The following is a 16,131-nucleotide window of genomic DNA, read 5'->3' on the forward strand; positions in this document are numbered from 1 at the left end:
ATGTGTTGAATAGGATACAGAGAAAGGGAGACAGGAATTCACATACTTGTTAACTTTAAAAACACATGGAGAACTATTACATTGGACTAGATTCATAACACCTACTCTTTATAATGCAAAAGGCCTGTCCAACTACACACCATGCCTCCTCTGAAGTGCTTGTATTTCTATTCTGTTTGGGTTATTTTTCTCCATCATATTAGGATTCATAGTCAGAGTCTAGTAGGGTATGGGTTAGTGTCAGGGATTCAGTATTTGGAATGGAAAATAGGAAAATGAATCCAATGTGTATGCAAATATGTGCTACCCAAAAATCTTCCCACCTTCATCCAGAACAATGCCTTGACATTACCCTCGCCCCAAGTAAGATGCAATTGGAGGAGAAGAGGTAGAAAATCTTTGAATACATATGTGGAATGAAAAATGCTCAGGAGTTCACAACTTTGGAGGTGGTAGAGGAGTTTCCATAAGTAAGGGACAGGATAAACACTCCACAAACATGGAGCTCTGCTGGCCTAAAGACTTCTTGAGAAACTGCCTCTGAGGTTGGGCTCTTGAAATATATGTTGTTGTCAGGAGCTTTAGCTTCTTTGTAGTGAGACCATCAAAGCTGGGTCTGCATCTATGTGACCTGGAGGACATGGTTTCTGATTTTCCAATGAACATGAGGCAGAAGTGCTGAATTCTCTCTTTGTAGGTAAACTGTGGCCACTGGGGGCTAAGTGTCTCCCCGTGGGGACTGTGAATCCATTTGGTAATCCTCATCTTTCTTGGTGTTTCTTGCTGCTACACTAGGAGTTTAAAATTTCCTTCACGAAATACAAGGAGTTCAACTGGGACACAGTGGTGGAGGGAATTCTGTGAAGTGTGGTGGGTCAAGGTCCTAGGAGTATGCACCAACCAGGCTTCTATCCCACAGAGATTGCCCTCTTGACCATAGCAACCTCATTCTGAACATTGCCCTGAAACCTCTCCATATAACAAGATGCCTTTACATACAAGGGTCTGCTGGCTGCACCATGTCAGTCACAAGCCATTTGGAAGCCCATGGAAGATCCACATGGCCCCACCACAGATGTTTTATCACACACCTGCACACCACTGCTCTAGGCCCACTAATCAGCAGGCCCCAACTTACTGGCATCTCTTTTCTACACCATTTTCATGCAACCCAGTCAATCAAGGCACCTGCATGGTACACTCATGATCAGCAACAGGACATCCAAAAGTTCTCCAGTGCCACCTGGTGGGAATTTCAAAGATTGCATGGTATTTATCTAGCCATTTTTAAAGGATGAAGTTGGAGGCACTGTGGGTTTCCATTCATTCAGGAACCATTAAATGGTGAGGAAGATCATTTCAATGAAAGCTCTGGAGAACTCTCACAAACAAGGCTTCCCAAAGAGTGGCCAAAAAGTCACATGAAACCAGGCCCACTGAGGTCTACAATGTGAGGTCCATGTGTGTCTTGACTCTCAACTATGGCTGCCAGGTCTTTAAGAATAAAATCATGTTATATCCTGGCTGATATTCCCAGTGTTTTGTGGAAAGTCACCCTGGGCTTCTATCTCAGTTTCCAAGGGTGACTCTCATGCGTGACCTCCAATAATCCCAACACAATTCATGGCAATACTTCTCTGAGGTCAGTTCCAGAACTCAGTCTCCAAGGGGAATCACACCAGAGTTCAAGCCCAGGGGGACCCAGTCATCTCTTCCACAGCCACACAAATGACCACAATTCAAACCGAAACACTGCCACAAGGCCATCATCTTCTTCAATATAGACAATCCTCACAACCTCTGGCTGGAGGTTTCCAGGAGGGGAACAGCCTAAGACAGTGTTTACAATCAGCTGCCTTGCCCCTCATTAGCCTAATGTCAGGGTGGCCTGTACACCCTTCCTTTGAACCAGGAGTGATCAACTGGTCCTGCCTTTAATACTGCTCAGCTTCTTCACATTGAGGCCTGCTGATGGTGGGGTATAGATTCTTTGTGTGAATTGGAGTCATGAGAAAATCTAAGCACATAATGCCTAGCCGCTGCAGGGCTTTGAAGAACTCATTTGACCCAAAGGATCCCTATTCTCACTTGATGGAGATCAGGAACCTTACAGAGGAAGGCGAGAGACTTCATCCACAATGACTGCTTTTTTGCTCTATTGGCTTTGGATGCACATATAAGATCTTTCTTGAGATCCATCAGGTGCTGACAATCTAAGCCACAGCCTCACACAGGGCCAAGAGGCTGATTCAGACACATCCCTTTGCAAAGCAATTAAGCAAAGAGCCACAGGTGATGCCTGTTCGTTTGCATTTGAAAATGGTTTTCTTGAGGCTTCACAAAGGGGTGTCCTGAGGCAAACACCTTGCTGACATCCAGGGAAACAGAACAATAGGTAAGCAAAAGGCCCAAAGCAGGCTTTCTCCACTGAGACTTTACTGGGCCCACTGATATCTGAGTTTTCTGAGATGCTGGCCATTCCTTTCAGCTATCCAGTACATGGCCATGTCACCAAGCTTGGAGGTGGTACATATCTTGGACACAAAACCATGAGCCTATTCTGAAGAGAGGCCAGAATTCAGGAAGAAAACAGGACATTAGGAAGATAGGAGGTGTTGCCCATGGATAAGGCAAGCTGCAGTCCATTCATAAATTGAGCAGGATGAATGCTGGAAGCTTTCTACTAGACAGGACACATCCATTGATGCATTCTCTTTTCTAATGTCTACAACCACGGACACAGTGGGATACACAGACATAGCAACACTCGCCTTGTCAAAAGACATGCTAGAAACAGTCCACTTTGAACCAAACAAACCTCCTTTCCTACCTCTTCTCACAACATTAGACAAAACCACAAATTCACACCCACACCCACAAAGCCACCTCCTTCCCCCAAGGAGGTCTGTGACTACCCGCAGTGTCCTCTGACTGGTGGGCCATACTATGTTCCCCCGAAATGGCCTGTCCTGTCTCAGATCTGGCCTCCGTGGCCACTTCTGTGAAGTTGACAGGAGCCAGGGGTGAGCCACTACCTGCTTTCCCAGGAAAGACCCCCTTCGGAGCTTTCCTGGCAACTGGCCATCCTCACATCTGTAGGTACCAAGAAAGACTGACCCTGTCCGTGGTAAATCCAGACAAGTGAGCCCACTGGGACTGGCACTGGGACTGCCTCTGGGTGCCTGGCTTCCTGGATCCCAAGTTCAGAGAGTTCCATCACCAAGGAAGTGTGGTGAGGTCACTTCCTTCAGGAACTGAATGAGGTCACTGCCTTGGAAACCACTTTGTCCTAACTGTTGCTTCTAAGGGTCTCATGAGATGGAGGCTGCCCCTTCTTCCTGTGACACTTTCACAAGTTAGAATGGTATATCAACCATAGGCACCCAGGAAAAGCTCTCCACACAGGCCTGGTTTGGTCCATCTTGTCTACATTAAGAAGAGAGAGGCTCATTCAGACACATCCCTTCATCCTGACCAGGTTGTCTGCCACCGAAGATGACTTTTGCTCTCTCAGATCCTTCCTAGCTGCCTACATCTTCTCCAGGGATCATTTCTCCATGGACCTTTGAGGTTCTCAGCAGGTGGAAGATCCCCTACATTCTTGTATTGTAAGACCAACTCTGTCCCTGCTCTTCTGTAAAGTTAGATTGAGGGAACAGTGTATGCTTGGGGTTAAGAACATGTTCCATTTGGGTTAGGAAACATTCTGCTGGATGAAGAATGGTATTGGGAACCTGTGATATTTATAATAATACCGAGGTGAAATATATGTATGAAAACAGAAATCTAAGTAAGATTTGAAGGCCAGAAGGGCATTGGGCCCTTGATTGGGATACTTAGCTTTGAAATACATTCTGCACAGATGTCTCTGATAAATCCATATACAATGGCATAGGGCCTTATACCTTAAATGATTCAATGTAGAAGAGAACAAGCAGTCAAAAAGGGATAGTAGGTAGGATTAGGAAGATAGTCAGTAGGTTTAGGAAGAAGAATGAGTATAAAATTTGGACCAAAATTTCTTTAGCAATAGGCTGTCTGTTAGAGAGTGAATGTAAATGTCAGCACATGTGAAGAGTCAGTCACAATGATGAACTGGGGAAAATCGGTAGGAAAGCAAAAATGAATATCGACATTAGGAAATCAGGCAAAGTATAAAGTGAGTGATAGGATTAGACATTTTCAACAGGGTTGAGGTTGAATATAAAATCTCAGGCAGAAACAAATGTGTAGTCACAAATAAAATTGACATTTGAGAGCATTAGGCAACCCGGACAAGGATGTTTTAGTAATCCATGCTCACTTTCCAATTAGGCTTTGGTACAATCATAAGTGTGACCTTTGCATTTTGTGTGCAGAATATCACTGTGATACAATGTATATGTAGATAAGGTGATGTGAGTATTTCTTTCACCATTTTTGGGAGCAATATTTTGAAGACCTATAAATTAGCATTCGGGGGTACAAATAGGTGTACCCTGGGTCTGTGAGTATAGAGATAATGCATGAATAGACCATACTGTGAATGAAGAATATAAATGGTTAAAATTTGAATACTGGATTGAATTGATATCTGAAAATATATAGGAAATCTTATACTGATACGGGATCATTCATGCCAAGCAGTTATACATCTAATGGTAATATTAGGGTTATGGTTCACCCTTAATGGTGTGTGAGTTTTGCTTCAAAAGTGATCATGGAAATCCAAAATAATGTGTTTGGAATGAAGTCTCATTAAAAGACCAGTCAAGAAACATGAAGGGATACATGTGTTCTGAAGTAGGATTTGATTGAAAGTGAACCAAATGCCTAGAAATTTGTGAACTTGAGGATGAAATATATATCCTATGATGTGTATCAACTGAAGAAATACTAATGTACCAGTGTTGAATAAAAATGAGTGTCAAAATACACATCATGTCCCATAGGAATCTACTTGCATTGATGTTAAACAGGGTCAGTTACTGTAGAAATGTTAGGATTTCTTTGCACCATTCACTGAAGTTAGTTTTCAGTACTAGAAAAAAAAATATGTATTTCAGGTGGATGAATATTTCTGAGACTAATCTTGTGAAAAGTTGCTTATAAATCCACATACGTGTACATAAATTTAGGGAGTGTAAAATAAGACACATATATTTTATATTTTTAATAATCTGGAGAGTGTGTGTGTGAGTATATATACATATATATATATATATATATATATATATATATATATACACACACAGATACATTAAAAAGTAGAAATATATATGCCAATTGAAATTCATCATGAAATATATATCATCCACAGATCCAAAAATATTTATTTTACTGAACATGGATTTATGTATCATGTTTTTCAAGTAGGAAGCTTACCCATAGGTTGATTTTCAGTTCCAACAGCATTTAGGAGGAGTGATCTCTTCTCACAGTTTGTATCTGCCAAGTCAGCCACCTCACAAGAATGTAGCTGGGAAACCAGGTAGGATTCTATATGTGCATGTAAAAATACATGTGTTGAATAGGATACAGAGAAAGGGAGACAGGAATTCACATACTTGTTAACTTTAAAAACACATGGAGAACTATTACATTGGACTAGATTCATAACACCTACTCTTTATAATGCAAAAGGCCTGTCCAACCTCACACCATGCCTCCTCTGAAGTGCTTGTATTTCTATTCTGTTTGGGTTATTTTTCTCCATCATATTAGGATTCGTAGTCTGAGTCTAGTAGGGTATGGGTTAGTGTCAGGGATTCAGTATTTGGAATGGAAAATAGGAAAATGAATCCAATGTGTATGCAAATATGTGCTACCCAAAAATCTTCCCACCTTCATCCAGAACAATGCCTTGACATTAGCCTCGCCCCAAGTAAGATGCAATTGGAGGAGAAGAGTTAGAAAATCTTTGAATACATATGTGGAATGAAAAATGCTCAGGAGTTCACAACTTTGGAGGTGGTAGAGGAGTTTCCATAAGTAAGGGACAGGATAAACACTCCACAAACATGGAGCTCTGCTGGCCTAAAGACTTCTTGAGAAACTGCCTCTGAGGTTGGGCTCTTGAAATATATGTTGTTGTCAGGAGCTTTAGCTTCCTTTGTAGTGAGACCATCAAAGCTGGGTCTGCATCTATGTGACCTGGAGGACATGGTTTCTGATTTTCCAATGAACATGAGGCAGAAGTGCTGAATTCTCTCTTTGTAGGTAAACTGTGGCCACTGGGGGCTAAGTGTCTCCCCGTGGGGACTGTGAATCCATTTGGTAATCCTCATCTTTCTTGGTGTTTCTTGCTGCTACACTAGGAGTTTAAAATTTCCTTCACGAAATACAAGGAGTTCAACTGGGACACAGTGGTGGAGGGAATTCTGTGAAGTGTGGTGGGTCAAGGTCCTAGGAGTGTGCACCAACCAGGCTTCTATCCCACAGAGCTTGCCCTCTTGACCATAGCAACCTCATTCTGAACATTGCCCTGAAACCTCTCCATATAACAAGATGCCTTTACATACAAGGGTCTGCTGGCTGCACCATGTCAGTCACAAGCCATTTGGAAGCCCATGGCAGATCCACATGGCCCCACCACAGATGTTTTATCACACACCTGTACACCACTGCTCTAGGCCCACTAATCAGCAGGCCCAACTTACTGGCATCTCTTTTCTACACCATTTTCATGCAACCCAGTCAATCAAGGCACCTGCATGGTACACTCATGATCAGCAACAGGACATCCAAAAGTTCTCCAGTGCCACCTGGTGGGAATTTCAAAGATTGCATGGTATTTATCTAGCCATTTTTAAAGGATAAAGTTGGAGGCACTGTGGGTTTCCATTCATTCAGGAACCATTAAATGGTGAGGAAGATCATTTCAATGAAAGCTCTGGAGAACTCTCACAAACAAGGCTTCCCAAAGAGTGGCCAAAAGTCACATGAAACCAGGCCCACTGAGGTCTACAATGTGAGGTCCATGTGTGTCTTGACTCTCAACTATGGCTGCCAGGTCTTTAAGAATAAAATCATGTTATATCCTGGCTGATATTCCCAGTGTTTTGTGGAAAGTCACCCTGGGCTTCTATCTCAGTTTCCAAGGGTGACTCTCATGCGTGACCTCCAATAATCCCAACACAATTCATGGCAATACTTCTCTGAGGTCAGTTCCAGAACTCAGTCTCCAAGGGGAATCACACCAGAGTTCAAGCCCAGGGGGACCCAGTCATCTCTTCCACAGCCACACAAATGACCACAATTCAAACCGAAACACTGCCACAAGGCCATCATCTTCTTCAATATAGACAATCCTCACAACCTCTGGCTGGAGGTTTCCAGGAGGGGAACAGCCTAAGACAGTGTTTACAATCAGCTGCCTTGCCCCTCATTAGCCTAATGTCAGGGTGGCCTCTACAGCCTTTCTTTGAACCAGGAGTGATCAAATAGTCCTGCCTTTAATACTGCTCAGCTTCTTCACATTGAGGCCTGCGGATGGTGGGGTATAGATTCTTTGTGTGAATTGGAGTCATGAGAAAATCTAAGCACATAATGCCTAGCCGCTGCAGGGCTTTGAAGAACTCATTTGACCCAAAGGATCCCTATTCTCACTTGATGGAGATCAGGAACCTTACAAAGGAAGGCAAGAGACTTCATCCACAATGACTGCTTTTTTGCTCTATTGGCTTTGGATGCACATATAAGATCTTTCTTGAGATCCATCAGGTGCTGACAATCTAAGCCACAGCCTCACACAGGGCCAAGAGGCTGATTCAGACACATCCCTTTGCAAAGCAATTAAGCAAAGAGCCACAGGTGATGCCTGTTCGTTTGCATTTGAAAATGGTTTTCTTGAGGCTTCACAAAGGGGTGTCCTGAGGCAAACACCTTGCTGACATCCAGGGAAACAGAACAATAGGTAAGCAAAAGGCCCAAAGCAGGGTTTCTCCACTGAGACTTTACTGGGCCCACTGATATCTGAGTTTTTTGAGATGCTCGCCATTCCTTTCAGCTATCCAGTACATGGCCAAGTCACCAAGCTTGGAGGTGGTACATATCTTGGACACAAAACCATGAGCCTATTCTGAAGAGAGGCCAGAATTCAGGAAGAAAACAGGAAATTAGGAAGATAGGAGGTGTTGCCCATGGATAAGGCAAGCTGCAGTCCATTCATAAATTGAGCAGGATGAATGCTGGAAGCTTTCTACTAGACAGGACATTCTCTTTTCTAATGTCTACAACCACGGACACAGTGGGATACACAGACATAGCAACACTCGCCTTGCAAAAAACATGCTAGAAACAGTCCACTTTGAACCAAACAAACCTCCTTTCCTACCTCTTCTTACAACATTAGAAAAAACCACAAATTCACACCCACACCCACAAAGCCACCTCCTTCCCCCAAGGAGGTCTGTGACTACCCGCAGTGTCCTCTGACTGGTGGGCCATACTATGTTCCCCCGAAATGGCCTGTCCTGTCTCAGATCTGGCCTCCGTGGCCACTTCTGTGAAGTTGACAAAAGCCAGGGGTGAGCCACTACCTGCTTTCCCAGGAAAGACTCCCTTCGGAACTTTCCTGGCAATTGGCCATCCTCACATCTATAGGTACCAAGAAAGAGTGACTCTGTCCGTGGTAAATCCAGACAAGTGAGCCCACTGGGACTGGCACCTGGACTGCCTCTGGGTGCCTGGCTTCTTGGATCCCAAGTTCAGAGAGTTCCATCACCAAGGAAGTGTGGTGAGGTCACTTCCTTCAGGAACTGAATGAGGTCACTGCCTTGGAAACCACTTTGTCCTAACTGTTGCTTCTAAGGGTCTCATGAGATGGAGGCTGCCCCTTCTTCCTGTGACACTTTCACAAGTTAGAATGGTATATCAACCATAGGCACCCAGGAAAAGCTCTCCACACAGGCCTGGTTTGGTCCATCTTGTCTACATTAAGAAGAGAGAGGCTCATTCAGACACATCCCTTCATCCTGACCAGGTTGTCTGCCACCGAAGATGACTTTTGCTCTCTCAGATCCTTCCTAGCTGCCTACATCTTCTCCAGGGATCATTTCTCCATGGACCTTTGAGGTTCTCAGCAGGTGGAAGATCCCCTACATTCTTGTATTGTAAGACCAACTCTGTCCCTGCTCTTCTGTAAAGTTAGATTGAGGGAACAGTGTATGCTTGGGGTTAAGAACATGTTCCATTTGGGTTAGGAAACATTCTGCTGGATGAAGAATGGTATTGGGAACCTGTGATATTTATAATAATACCGAGGTGAAATATATGTATGAAAACAGAAATCTAAGTAAGATTTGAAGGCCAGAAGGGCATTGGGCCCTTGATTAAGAAACTTAGCTTTGAATTACATTCTGTACAGATGTCTCCGATAAATCCATATACAATGGCACAGGACCTTGTACCTTGGATGATTCAATGTAGAAGAGAACATCCAGTCAAAAAGAGATAATAGGTAGGATTAGGAAGATAGTCAGTAGGTTTAGGAAGAAGAGTGAGTATAAAATTTGGACCAAAATTTCTTTAGCAATAGGCTGTCTGTTAGAGAGTGAATGTAAATGTCAGCACATGTGAAGAGTCAGTCACAATGATGAACTGGGGAAAATCGGTAGGAAAGCAAAAATGAATATCGACATTAGGAAATCAGGCAAAGTATAAAGTGAGTGATAGGATTAGACATTTTCAACAGGGTTGAGGTTGAATATAAAATCTCAGGCAGAAACAAATGTGTAGTCACAAATAAAATTGACATTTGAGAGCATTAGGCAACCCGGACAAGGATGTTTTAGTAATCCATGCTCACTTTCCAATTAGGCTTTGGTACAATCATAAGTGTGACCTTTGCATTTTGTGTGCAGAATATCACTGTGATACAATGTATATGTAGATAAGGTGATGTGAGTATTTCTTTCACCATTTTTGGGAGCAATATTTTGAAGACCTATAAATTAGCATTCGGGGGTACAAATAGGTGTACCCTGGGTCTGTGAGTATAGAGATAATGCATGAATAGACCATACTGTGAATGAAGAATATAAATGGTTAAAATTTGAATACTGGATTGAATTGATATCTGAAAATATATAGGAAATCTTATACTGATACGGGATCATTCATGCCAACAAGTTATACATCTAATGGTAATATTAGGGTTATGGTTCACCCTTAATGGTGTGTGAGTTTTGCTTCAAAAGTGATTATGGAAATCCAAAATAATGTGTTTGGAAAGAAGTCTCATTAAAAGACCAGTCAAGAAACATGAAGGGATACATGTGTTCTGAAGTAGGATTTGATTGAAAGTGAACCAAATGCCTAGAAATTTGTGAACTTGAGGATGAAATATATATCCTATGATGTGTATCAACTGAAGAAATACTAATGTACCAGTGTTGAATAAAAATGAATGTCAAAATACACATCATGTCCCATGGGAGTCTACTTGCATTGATGTTAAACAGGGTCAGTTACTGTAGAAATGGTAGGATTTCTTTGCACCATTCACTGAAGTTAGTTTTCAGTACTAGAAAACAAATATGTACTTCAGGTGGATGAATATTTCTGAGACTAATCTTGTGAAAAGTTGCTTATAAATCCACATACGTGTACATAAATTTAGGGAGTGTAAAATAAGACACATATATTTTATATTTTTAATAATCTGGAGAGTGTGTGTGTGAGTATATATACATATATATACACACAAAACACACACACACAGACACATTAAAAAGTAGAAATATATATGCCAATTGAAATTCATCATGAAATATATATCATCCACAGATCCAAAAATATTTATTTTACTGAACATGGATTTATGTATCATGTTTTTCAAGTAGGAAGCTTACCCATAGGTTGATTTTCAGTTCCAACAGCATTTAGGAGGAGTGATCTCTTCTCACAGTTTGTATCTGCCAAGTCAGCCACCTCACAAGAATGTAGCTGGGAAACCAGGTAGGATTCTATATGTGCATGTAAAAATACATGTGTTGAATAGGATACAGAGAAAGGGAGACAGGAATTCACATACTTGTTAACTTTAAAAACACATGGAGAACTATTACATTGGACTAGATTCATAACACCTACTCTTTATAATGCAAAAGGCCTGTCCAACCTCACACCATGCCTCCTCTGAAGTGCTTGTATTTCTATTCTGTTTGGGTTATTTTTCTCCATCATATTAGGATTCGTAGTCAGAGTCTAGTAGGGTATGGGTTAGTGTCAGGGATTCAGTATTTGGAATGGAAAATAGGAAAATGAATCCAATGTGTATGCAAATATGTGCTACCCAAAAATCTTCCCACCTTCATCCAGAACAATGCCTTGACATTACCCTCGCCCCAAGTAAGATGCAATTGGAGGAGAAGAGTTAGAAAATCTTTGAATACATATGTGGAATGAAAAATGCTCAGGAGTTCACAACTTTGGAGGTGGTAGAGGAGTTTCCATAAGTAAGGGACAGGATAAACACTCCACAAACATGGAGCTCTGCTGGCCTAAAGACTTCTTGAGAAACTGCCTCTGAGGTTGGGCTCTTGAAATATATGTTGTTGTCAGGAGCTTTAGCTTCTTTGTAGTGAGACCATCAAAGCTGGGTCTGCATCTATGTGACCTGGAGGACATGGTTTCTGATTTTCCAATGAACATGAGGCAGAAGTGCTGAATTCTCTCTTTGTAGGTAAACTGTGGCCACTGGGGGCTAAGTGTCTCCCCGTGGGGACTGTGAATCCATTTGGTAATCCTCATCTTTCTTGGTGTTTCTTGCTGCTACACTAGGAGTTTAAAATTTCCTTCACGAAATACAAGGAGTTCAACTGGGACACAGTGGTGGAGGGAATTCTGTGAAGTGTGGTGGGTCAAGGTCCTAGGAGTATGCACCAACCAGGCTTCTATCCCACAGAGATTGCCCTCTTGACCATAGCAACCTCATTCTGAACATTGCCCTGAAACCTCTCCATATAACAAGATGCCTTTACATACAAGGGTCTGCTGGCTGCACCATGTCAGTCACAAGCCATTTGGAAGCCCATGGCAGATCCACATGGCCCCACCACAGATGTTTTATCACACACCTGTACACCACTGCTCTAGGCCCACTAATCAGCAGGCCCCAACTTACTGGCATCTCTTTTCTACACCATTTTCATGCAACCCAGTCAATCAAGGCACCTGCATGGTACACTCATGATCAGCAACAGGACATCCAAAAGTTCTCCAGTGCCACCTGGTGGGAATTTCAAAGATTGCATGGTATTTATCTAGCCATTTTTAAAGGATAAAGTTGGAGGCACTGTGGGTTTCCATTCATTCAGGAACCATTAAATGGTGAGGAAGATCATTTCAATGAAAGCTCTGGAGAACTCTCACAAACAAGGCTTCCCAAAGAGTGGCCAAAAGTCACATGAAACCAGGCCCACTGAGGTCTACAATGTGAGGTCCATGTGTGTCTTGACTCTCAACTATGGCTGCCAGGTCTTTAAGAATAAAATCATGTTATATCCTGGCTGATATTCCCAGTGTTTTGTGGAAAGTCACCCTGGGCTTCTATCTCAGTTTCCAAGGGTGACTCTCATGCGTGACCTCCAATAATCCCAACACAATTCATGGCAATACTTCTCTGAGGTCAGTTCCAGAACTCAGTCTCCAAGGGGAATCACACCAGAGTTCAAGCCCAGGGGGACCCAGTCATCTCTTCCACAGCCACACAAATGACCACAATTCAAACCGAAACACTGCCACAAGGCCATCATCTTCTTCAATATAGACAATCCTCACAACCTCTGGCTGGAGGTTTCCAGGAGGGGAACAGCCTAAGACAGTGTTTACAATCAGCTGCCTTGCCCCTCATTAGCCTAATGTCAGGGTGGCCTCTACAGCCTTTCTTTGAACCAGGAGTGATCAAATAGTCCTGCCTTTAATACTGCTCAGCTTCTTCACATTGAGGCCTGCGGATGGTGGGGTATAGATTCTTTGTGTGAATTGGAGTCATGAGAAAATCTAAGCACATAATGCCTAGCCGCTGCAGGGCTTTGAAGAACTCATTTGACCCAAAGGATCCCTATTCTCACTTGATGGAGATCAGGAACCTTACAAAGGAAGGCAAGAGACTTCATCCACAATGACTGCTTTTTTGCTCTATTGGCTTTGGATGCACATATAAGATCTTTCTTGAGATCCATCAGGTGCTGACAATCTAAGCCACAGCCTCACACAGGGCCAAGAGGCTGATTCAGACACATCCCTTTGCAAAGCAATTAAGCAAAGAGCCACAGGTGATGCCTGTTCGTTTGCATTTGAAAATGGTTTTCTTGAGGCTTCACAAAGGGGTGTCCTGAGGCAAACACCTTGCTGACATCCAGGGAAACAGAACAATAGGTAAGCAAAAGGCCCAAAGCAGGGTTTCTCCACTGAGACTTTACTGGGCCCACTGATATCTGAGTTTTTTGAGATGCTCGCCATTCCTTTCAGCTATCCAGTACATGGCCAAGTCACCAAGCTTGGAGGTGGTACATATCTTGGACACAAAACCATGAGCCTATTCTGAAGAGAGGCCAGAATTCAGGAAGAAAACAGGAAATTAGGAAGATAGGAGGTGTTGCCCATGGATAAGGCAAGCTGCAGTCCATTCATAAATTGAGCAGGATGAATGCTGGAAGCTTTCTACTAGACAGGACATTCTCTTTTCTAATGTCTACAACCACGGACACAGTGGGATACACAGACATAGCAACACTCGCCTTGCAAAAAACATGCTAGAAACAGTCCACTTTGAACCAAACAAACCTCCTTTCCTACCTCTTCTTACAACATTAGAAAAAACCACAAATTCACACCCACACCCACAAAGCCACCTCCTTCCCCCAAGGAGGTCTGTGACTACCCGCAGTGTCCTCTGACTGGTGGGCCATACTATGTTCCCCCGAAATGGCCTGTCCTGTCTCAGATCTGGCCTCCGTGGCCACTTCTGTGAAGTTGACAAAAGCCAGGGGTGAGCCACTACCTGCTTTCCCAGGAAAGACTCCCTTCGGAACTTTCCTGGCAATTGGCCATCCTCACATCTATAGGTACCAAGAAAGAGTGACTCTGTCCGTGGTAAATCCAGACAAGTGAGCCCACTGGGACTGGCACCTGGACTGCCTCTGGGTGCCTGGCTTCTTGGATCCCAAGTTCAGAGAGTTCCATCACCAAGGAAGTGTGGTGAGGTCACTTCCTTCAGGAACTGAATGAGGTCACTGCCTTGGAAACCACTTTGTCCTAACTGTTGCTTCTAAGGGTCTCATGAGATGGAGGCTGCCCCTTCTTCCTGTGACACTTTCACAAGTTAGAATGGTATATCAACCATAGGCACCCAGGAAAAGCTCTCCACACAGGCCTGGTTTGGTCCATCTTGTCTACATTAAGAAGAGAGAGGCTCATTCAGACACATCCCTTCATCCTGACCAGGTTGTCTGCCACCGAAGATGACTTTTGCTCTCTCAGATCCTTCCTAGCTGCCTACATCTTCTCCAGGGATCATTTCTCCATGGACCTTTGAGGTTCTCAGCAGGTGGAAGATCCCCTACATTCTTGTATTGTAAGACCAACTCTGTCCCTGCTCTTCTGTAAAGTTAGATTGAGGGAACAGTGTATGCTTGGGGTTAAGAACATGTTCCATTTGGGTTAGGAAACATTCTGCTGGATGAAGAATGGTATTGGGAACCTGTGATATTTATAATAATACCGAGGTGAAATATATGTATGAAAACAGAAATCTAAGTAAGATTTGAAGGCCAGAAGGGCATTGGGCCCTTGATTAAGAAACTTAGCTTTGAATTACATTCTGTACAGATGTCTCCGATAAATCCATATACAATGGCACAGGACCTTGTACCTTGGATGATTCAATGTAGAAGAGAACATCCAGTCAAAAAGAGATAATAGGTAGGATTAGGAAGATAGTCAGTAGGTTTAGGAAGAAGAGTGAGTATAAAATTTGGACCAAAATTTCTTTAGCAATAGGCTGTCTGTTAGAGAGTGAATGTAAATGTCAGCACATGTGAAGAGTCAGTCACAATGATGAACTGGGGAAAATCGGTAGGAAAGCAAAAATGAATATCGACATTAGGAAATCAGGCAAAGTATAAAGTGAGTGATAGGATTAGACATTTTCAACAGGGTTGAGGTTGAATATAAAATCTCAGGCAGAAACAAATGTGTAGTCACAAATAAAATTGACATTTGAGAGCATTAGGCAACCCGGACAAGGATGTTTTAGTAATCCATGCTCACTTTCCAATTAGGCTTTGGTACAATCATAAGTGTGACCTTTGCATTTTGTGTGCAGAATATCACTGTGATACAATGTATATGTAGATAAGGTGATGTGAGTATTTCTTTCACCATTTTTGGGAGCAATATTTTGAAGACCTATAAATTAGCATTCGGGGGTACAAATAGGTGTACCCTGGGTCTGTGAGTATAGAGATAATGCATGAATAGACCATACTGTGAATGAAGAATATAAATGGTTAAAATTTGAATACTGGATTGAATTGATATCTGAAAATATATAGGAAATCTTATACGGATACGGGATCATTCATGCCAAGCAGTTATACATCTAATGGTAATATTAGGGTTATGTTTCACCCTTAATGGTGTGTGAGTTTTGCTTCAAAAGTGATTATGGAAATCCAAAATAATGTGTTTGGAATGAAGTCTCATTAAAAGACCAGTCAAGAAACATGAAGGGATACATGTGTTCTGAAGTAGGATTTGATTGAAAGTGAACCAAATGCCTAGAAATTTGTGAACTTGAGGATGAAATATATATCCTATGATGTGTATCAACTGAAGAAATACTAATGTACCAGTGTTGAATAAAAATGAGTGTCAAAATACACATCATGTCCCATAGGAATCTACTTGCATTGATGTTAAACAGGGTCAGTTACTGTAGAAATGTTAGGATTTCTTTGCACCATTCACTGAAGTTAGTTTTCAGTACTAGAAAAAAATATGTATTTCAGGTGGATGAATATTTCTGAGACTAATCTTGTGAAAAGTTGCTTATAAATCCACATACGTGTACATAAATTTAGGGAGTGTAAAATAAGACACATATATTTTATATTTTGAATAATCTGGAGAGTGTGTGTGTGAGTA

Source organism: Ictidomys tridecemlineatus, chromosome 5 (assembly GCF_052094955.1).
Source record: "Ictidomys tridecemlineatus isolate mIctTri1 chromosome 5, mIctTri1.hap1, whole genome shotgun sequence".
In the NCBI taxonomy this organism is placed as follows: Eukaryota; Metazoa; Chordata; class Mammalia; order Rodentia; family Sciuridae; genus Ictidomys; species Ictidomys tridecemlineatus.